This window comes from Physeter macrocephalus, chromosome 4 (assembly GCF_002837175.3).
Source record: "Physeter macrocephalus isolate SW-GA chromosome 4, ASM283717v5, whole genome shotgun sequence".
Taxonomy (NCBI): domain Eukaryota; kingdom Metazoa; phylum Chordata; class Mammalia; order Artiodactyla; family Physeteridae; genus Physeter; species Physeter macrocephalus.
In genome coordinates this window covers 64635784-64643920 of record NC_041217.1, presented here as the reverse complement: position 1 = coordinate 64643920, position 8137 = coordinate 64635784, and positions in this window count along the sequence as shown.

Below are 8137 nucleotides of genomic sequence, written 5' to 3'. Positions count from 1 at the left end.
GCACACTGCTGCTCCAAACCTTAACCAAGTTGGGTTTCTTTTAGCAAGCAACAGGGTCTGCCAAAAGGGACCAACCTGGCAACAGGGGGAGGAAAGGTGTTAGAGGCAGAGGGAAAAGCATGCACCAAGGAAAAGACACATGAAAAAGCATGTTGGTTGCAAAGAGCAGTAAAATATTCATTATCACCTCACATAAAGTCATTCACAAAAATCCCCAAAGAAGGGGATCATAGAGGTTTCGTCAAAGCACAGCATAGAACCTCTTGATTGGACATGGCAGTGAGCTCTTTATCAACTATCATGAAGGCCCAGTGCATTGTCCCTGTATGGTAAGCAAGGGATCCCTTGGATTATCTGGCATTTTGTGGTCAGGATTCCACCAATATCAAAGTGAAGCATTCTGGGTAAGAAGCCATGATCGCCATTGTATCATCAGCTCAAAAGTCCTACAGGGCCCACAACTTGCTGATTAGAGCCTGACCCACTCATTCCCATTCAAACTCCTGCCCCTCTTGGCCTTCCCTATTCTAATGGAATCTTTTCTCTGCCTTGGACAGATTCTCTTAAAACCAAACTTATAAAAATACCTTTTTTTGTCTAATAATGACTTTAATTAGCCACAGTTGCATTTAAATTAGTTCTGCATTTAAATTATTCATTCTAAATAAACAATCCAAATAATTGTTTTAAATGCTTGACTCAAAGATGTCTATAGCAATGTTTTTATGACCCTGAAAAATTACAAAGATGTCCATAAGGGATAATGGTTAACTGAATTATGTATAACTATGGAATGAAATAATAACTTAGTCATAAGTGCTTAACTGTTAAAATTTGACTATATAGAAGCATGGAAAGATATCTATGGTATGCGGTTAAGTTAAACAAAACATGATTATATGAAAGGCCAAGATTGCTGGCCTTCTCTCTTTACTATCACAAGTAGAGGAGGTGGAATATATGCACAACTATTATGCAGGGCTGTTATAACAAAGTATGGCTTATAAACCACAGACATTTATTTCTCACAGTACCAGACATGCAAGTCCAAGATCAGGGAACCAGGGTTGGGTTCTGGAAAGAGTCCTCTTCCAGGTGCAGACAGCCAGCCCATAGCTGTGTCCTCACATGGAAGAACAGGTTTGGGAGTTCCTTGGGGCCCCTTCATAGGGGCACTAACACCATTCAAGGGGGCTCCACCCTCATGACCTAATCACCTCCCAAAGGCCCTTCTGGTACCATCATCTTGGGGGTTAGTTTTCAACATTTGGATCTGTGGGGGACACATATATTCAGTCCACAACAACCCCATTCAAATTCCAGAATCTGATGTACAAGATTAACACCTTGTGGTGGGAGAAGAAGGAGAAAGGAAAGGGGAGGGGGTGGGTTTGAGAGAAGAATCTGAAGTGACCTATGACACGGAGGTAGCTCACTTTTTCAATTCCTATTTTCTTTTGCCTTAAATATCCAATAACATATGATAATGTTAGAATTTCCAAAGTACTTCTGAGAATTCACTATTGTTGCTTTATAAAAAAGACATTTAGAATTCATCCCTAGTATCCTAGAATGGACAGCCTCCATGAAACTGGAAAATTCTAAGGCTAATAGAAACTATTAACAGAATATGCTCACTTGAGAAAGCCCTTTTTCAAATGATTGAGCCTCTGTAGCAATATCAATGACTTAGAGTAAGTGCACCTGAGCAAGAGAAAGCTATCTACTGCCATCATGTCATTGAACCTAAAATACCTTGGATTATAAGATGCATCCCAATTTCAGACGTTAATATGTAAAAAAATGTGGATAGTAAAAACAAAACAAAAAACCATGGGATTACAAATGTTAGCTTTTACTGAGAGTCCATTATGTACCAGGCATTTTATATACATTCTTCCAAATACTCACCACACTGATATATGGTATGTTCTGTTATGTTCATTTTATGCATCAGGAAATTAAAGCACAGAGGAATTATGGAACTTACATACCACATCATAGAGTGAATGAGTGCTGGGACTAGGATTCCAACCGAGGTCAATTTGACATTTTTCATTATGCCATACTGCTTTCAGTGATTTTGCAAATACTTTTCCTTTGGGGGAGAAAAAAGCAAAATAAGTTGTATAAAGCGTAAGTTGCCCTTATAGCTACTCAGCTGCACAGCCTGGATCCTGAGATGGCTCAGGATCACCATTTTGTAACCCCTGGGAATTAATGGATCTAAGCAATAATCATCAAAAAGAGAGATAACCAGACATTATGTACCCTCCAGTGGAAATACAACACCACCTCTGAAATGGTTTTAACAACAATAAAGTTACTTCCAAATTTGGTCAGTCTTCTAGGTCTAAGCACTCATCTTAGGAAATACAGGAGACAGAGTAACACATTAATATCACCATGGGAATGAGAACAGAAAAACCCAGCCCATGAGAAAATCTATAGGTCAAACCTGGTTTCTTCACAACTTAGTTGTAAGGGGGAAAAAAAAGACTTAAAGGGGGAGCCTATTGAAAGAGAATTAAGAGAATTATCAGTAGACTACAATGCATGGACTTTATTTGTATCCTTTTTCAAAACAAATTGTAAAAAAATATTATAAGACAATTGGAGGAATGTAAGTGTTTAATGATATTAAAGAATTATCGTTCACTTTTTTAGGTGTGATAATGGTATTATTAGTTATGTTTTTTAAAAAGAGCCTATATTTTGAGGTAGTTACTAAGGTATTTATATAAAAACAATACAATTTGTTTCAAAATAATCTCAGGGTGGTGGGAGGGAGGAATTAAGTAGGGGTACAAAATGAAATAAGATGAGCTGTGAATTGATGGTCACATGAGGCTTATTATACTATTCTCTTTGCTTTTGTGTACTATAATTTAAAATTATTTTTCAAAGAAGAGACCCAGTTTAAAATAACTCACTCAAATTGCTCTAGCAGCTACTTCCAATATCCCCACTATCCTCCCTAATTACTACTGATCTTTGACTTCTCTTCCCCATCCAGCCACCTTAGAACTCCCACTGTTTGACCCTGGTTACCTCCATTATTTTGACTCTTGGGTCACAAGAGCCTCTCACCAAGCCCGTCAAGGGATTTGTGAGAGTGCCTCAACACTCTAGTAGAATTGATAAACACAATTGAACAGGAAGCTGCCAACATCACCATGTGCCACTTGCATCAAGGGAAAAGCAATGTCCATTCATGGACCACCTTGTCCAACCTTCTCACCCAGAACCTGAACTGGAATCAAATTGCCCACATCTAGGAGTGCTTAATGAAGTGAGGCTTACAACCAACCTAATTCGATCAGCCCGTGCTCAGCCAGGCCGTGGGGATGCCTGGTACATCAAGGCAAGTCAGATGAGCTGGGCAGCCCCAAGATCCTTGTGAAATACCTGTGGTCTCGCAGCCACACTGGGAGGAGGATTGGGACAGAGTGAGGGGGATACCTCTGAACCCACATAGCCAAGTCTCTTCCTATGTAGGGAACTGCTCTTTGACCATCAAGTCATATACTTCTTTTTTTTAATGTATTTTATTGAAGTATAGTTGACTTACAATGTTGTGTTAATTTCTGCTGTACAGCAAAGTGATTCAGTTATACATATACATACATTCTTTTTCATATTCTTTTCCATTATGGTTTATCACAGGATATTGAATATGGTTCCCTGTGCTATACAGTAGGACCTTGTTGTTTATCCATTCTATATATAATAGTTTGTATCTGCTAATCCCGAACTCCCAATCCATCCCTCCCCCACACTCCCCCGCTTGGCAACCACAAGTCTATTCTCTATGTCTGTGAATCTGTTTCTGTTTCGTAGATAAGTTCATTTGTGTCATATTTTAGATTCCACACATTAGTGATATCATATGGTATTTGTCTTTCTCTTTGTGCAAGTCATATACTTCTTAAGATTGCTCTGCCAAAGTTTCATCTGGCCAAGGTGAGAGTCACTAGCCCATCAGTGAGGGAAAGCTTGACAGATGTAACTCACTCTCAGACTTCACAGCACATGACTTGTGTAGCTGACCCTTGGGATCCAGGCTGGGAGGTACTTCCTCTCTGGGTAGGATGTCATGGCCCCACAGATTTCTGGGAGTTCAACCACCTAGATCTCTGGGAACAGGTACATCCTTCCTCTAACCTGCCCCAGTGTTGGGACAAGCAATAGATCTGTTGGTCCTTCTTATGCTACCATTCACCCAGGAGCCCCAGCCTCTGGTGCACAGGGGACTGGGTTTATGTGGACCAGGAACCCACTGCTCAGACGAAGACTAGAGACAGAGAGCATCCAAGGGAGACCCTGGCCTGCCATTTAAATGCACCAGCGGCAGTGAAATTTATGGACTAGGAGGGGACAGGAGCTGCCCCGAATAACTGCAACTGAAGCGTTTCCCACCCTCCCAGCCAGAGCGCACTGACCTCTCAGCAAGGCGAACACGCCACCTTGATGTCTACCTCAGAGCTAAAGCTACGTATGTGCAATCCACCTTCTAGAAAGGCCTGTCCTTGTTCCACTGACCCCGGTGCCCACTGTGATCAACCTGGCAGCATTTCCCATGGCACAGATCAACCTCGTGGCCATGCTGCAGGGGGTGGTCAAGTCTCATTACCAAACCAATGTGGATATGCTCTTAGGAAGCTCCTTCTCTCAGTTAAGATTGAGCTCAGCAGGGTCTCTCAACCTCAGCACTGCTGGCATGGGTGGCTGGATACTTCTTTGTTGTGGAGGGCTGTCCTGTGCATTGGTTAGCAGCTTTCCTGGTCTCTCCTAACAAGATGCCAGGAGCAGCTCTCCAGTTCTTACAACTAAAAACATCTCCTGACGTCACCACATGTCCCCCGAGGTAGCCCCCAACTGCAAATCAATGAGCCATGAATGACAGAAAATCCCAAATAACAGTGGCTAAAATAAGACACAAATTTATTTCTCCCTCATGCCATTGAAGTCCTAAAGTCAGCAGTGTGGCTCGTATAGAGGCTCTGCGTTATCAGAGAAGGGGTGCCTTCCTGTTGCCTCTCTGTTAGCCACGTGGGGGTCCTCGTCATGGTCCAAAGTGGCTACTCCAGCTGCAACCCCAAGTGTTGCTTCAGCCACAGGAAGGAGGCAGAGTGAAGCGCCAGCGTCCTCTGCCTTTAAGACACTTCCCCAAAGTGACACACAGCATGCGTGTCCCATGGGCTGGAATTAGGCACCAAGTCACACCTGCCGGCAAGGAAAACTGCAAAGGGTAGTCTACGTTCTGTGTGGCCATGAACCCAGCTAGCGGGTGGAGTTGTTACCATGTAGGAAGAGAAGAGCAGATCTGAGGACAGCTGGCCATCTCTACTGCCCCATCCTAAGCACAAGCCATATCTGAACTAGAACCTCAGTTCCACCTGGCTGCGTTGAAACCGGGAGGATGAACACACACCGCTTCTTCCCTTCCCATCACCAGCCTCCACCTGGTCTTCATCCAGCTCCTGACCCACCGTTCCGCCCGACCCTCCTGCTCTACCCCCATTCTTTTAAAATGCTTTCCCTCCTTTATTACCCATTATAAACAAACGACTCATTTTTTTAAACATCTTTATTGGAGTATAATTGCTTTACAATGGTGTGTTAGTTTCTGCATTATAACAAAGTGAATCAGCTGTACATATACATATATCCCCATATCTCCTCCCTCTTGTGTCTCCTTCCCACCCTCCCTATCCCACCCCTCTAGGTGGTCACAAAGCACCAAGCTGATCTCCCTGTGCTATGCGGCTGCTTCCCACTAGCTATCGGTTTTACATTTGGTAGTGTATATATGTCCATGCCACTCTCTCACTTCGTCCCAGCTTACCCTTCCCCCTCCCCGTGTCCTCAAGTCCATTCTCTGGTAGGCCTGCGTCTTTATTCCCGTCCTGCCCCTAGGTTCTTCATGACCTTTTTTTTTTTTTTAAGATTCCATATGTACATGTTAGCATACGGTATTTGTTTTTCTGTTTCTGACTTACTTCACTCTGTATGACAGACTCTAAGTCCATCCACCTCACTACAAATAACTCAATTTCGTTTCTTTTTATGGCTGAGTAATATTCCATTGTATAGAAAACCAAGGAAGAGAAGTCCCCCATAGCCACACTACCTTGAGATCATCATTGTAAAGTTTTTGTTTCTATCTAGAATAAGAGCCAACATGTATGGAGTGGGTACTAAGTGCCACACCCTATGTCACGTGCTCACCTTTCCCACCTGATTTAATCCTTAGGACAACCCTGTCGGGTAGGACTGTCACTGAAGTATAGAGAGGTAACTCTAGTCTGTAGTTCCTGAAAAGGCTAGGAAACAGCTGAACCAGAATTTGAACCCAGAAAAAAGGCTCCAACCCTCTTATGCTTAAACCCTTTACTCCACTCTCATAATTTACCTTCCTCTGTCTATGACACGCGCACACACTTTCTTTTTTCACAGAATGTGGCTAGACTGTACCATTATGTTGTACGCCTTTCCTTTTCACATGACATATTATGAACATCTTTCCATGTCTTTACATTTTCCTTAAAAATAGCTTGACATTGTAGCCTGATTTGGGGAGTCAAACAAACTGAGATTGGAGTTCCAGTTCAACCAGAGTCTCACCAGGTGGCTAGACCTTCAAAGATTTAATTTTCTCATCTGTTAGAGATAATATTATTTTCTAATCACAGGGTTGTTAGGAAGATTGCACTGATACCATTAAAAGTGACTTCATGGGTAATCACAGGGGCTAATATTTATTAAGTAGCTGCCAGGTACCAAAAGAGGGGGGGATAAATTAGAAGTTTGGGATTAACATAAACACACTACTATATATAAAATAGATAACCGACAAGGACATACTGTATAGCACAGGGAACTCTACTCAATATTTTGTAACAACCTATAAGGGAAGAGAATCTAAATATACATATATATAAAACTGAATCACTTTGCTGTACACCTGAAACTAACACAACATTGTAAATCAACTCTACTTCAATAAAAAACGAATAAAAAAATCTTAAAAACACTTCAACAAGTTAGTCATTATTATTTTTCCATAAGGGCATTTGAAGTGGTGTCAGTATTCTATGGAGGTTTCATCTCATAGGCATCATAGAGCGTTATCTCAAGCTTCAGCCCCCTTTCTTTCTCCAGAGAATGGGGGATGGAGCTGAAAGTTCCAAATTTCTAATAATGGTTTGTTCTTTCCGGTGACCAGCCCTCATCCTGAAGCCCACCCAGGGTTGCCTCATTAGAGCAAAAGATACTCCTATCAATCACCCAGAAAATTCCAAGGAATTTAGGAGCTCTGTGTCAGGGAACAGGGTCAAAGACCAAATATTTGAACAAAAGATGCTCTAGTGCTCTTAGCAGTTAGGAAGCTTCAAGGGTTTTAGGAGCTCTGTGCTGGGAACCAGGGGCAGAGACCAATATATATATTTTCTATTAAGTCACAGGGGGAAAGGCAGGGGCTGCAGAAAGCCAGGCCTCGTGATGCAGACAACTTCGCCAGCCTCACACATTTGGCTGCAGATCCATCCAGCCCTGTGCTCTTAGCTGGTTAAATGCGTGCGTTTGGGAATTGCTCCCGAGGAGCTGCAGCTTTGTGTTTGACCACAAGATGGAGACTTCGCCTTTTACACTGGAAACCTGGCCCAGCTTTCAGGAAGGCGCTGAAAGGCTAGGGAGGGCAGTCCTGAACCAGGAACCACTTGCCCATCGCTGAGCAGAGCCTGGGCTGCACGCTGCCTTCCCGAAGCGGCTGAAGTTCGTCCCTTTTGCTCAGTTTACATTTCACCAACAAGGTTCATACTGTCAGCTGTTTTTTTGTTTGCTTGTTTGTTTCCGGTTTTGTTTTTGGTTTTGATCCCTGCTGGTTTCTGGTTTTGGGGGGATATTTTTCCATTCTTTTTTCAGGCCAACTTCCCAGCCATTTTAAAAACATCTTATTTACTTTGATTTCATATAGAAAGGCTGATTAAGTAGACAAAAATCTGTCCAAGAAAAGCTCCTTGGAGAGGTACGGAGGAACATGTTGACTGACTGCCTTTTTTTTTTTTTTTTTTTTTTGCGGTACGCGGGCCTCTCACTGTTGTGGCCTCTCCCGTTGCGGAGCACAGGCTCCGGA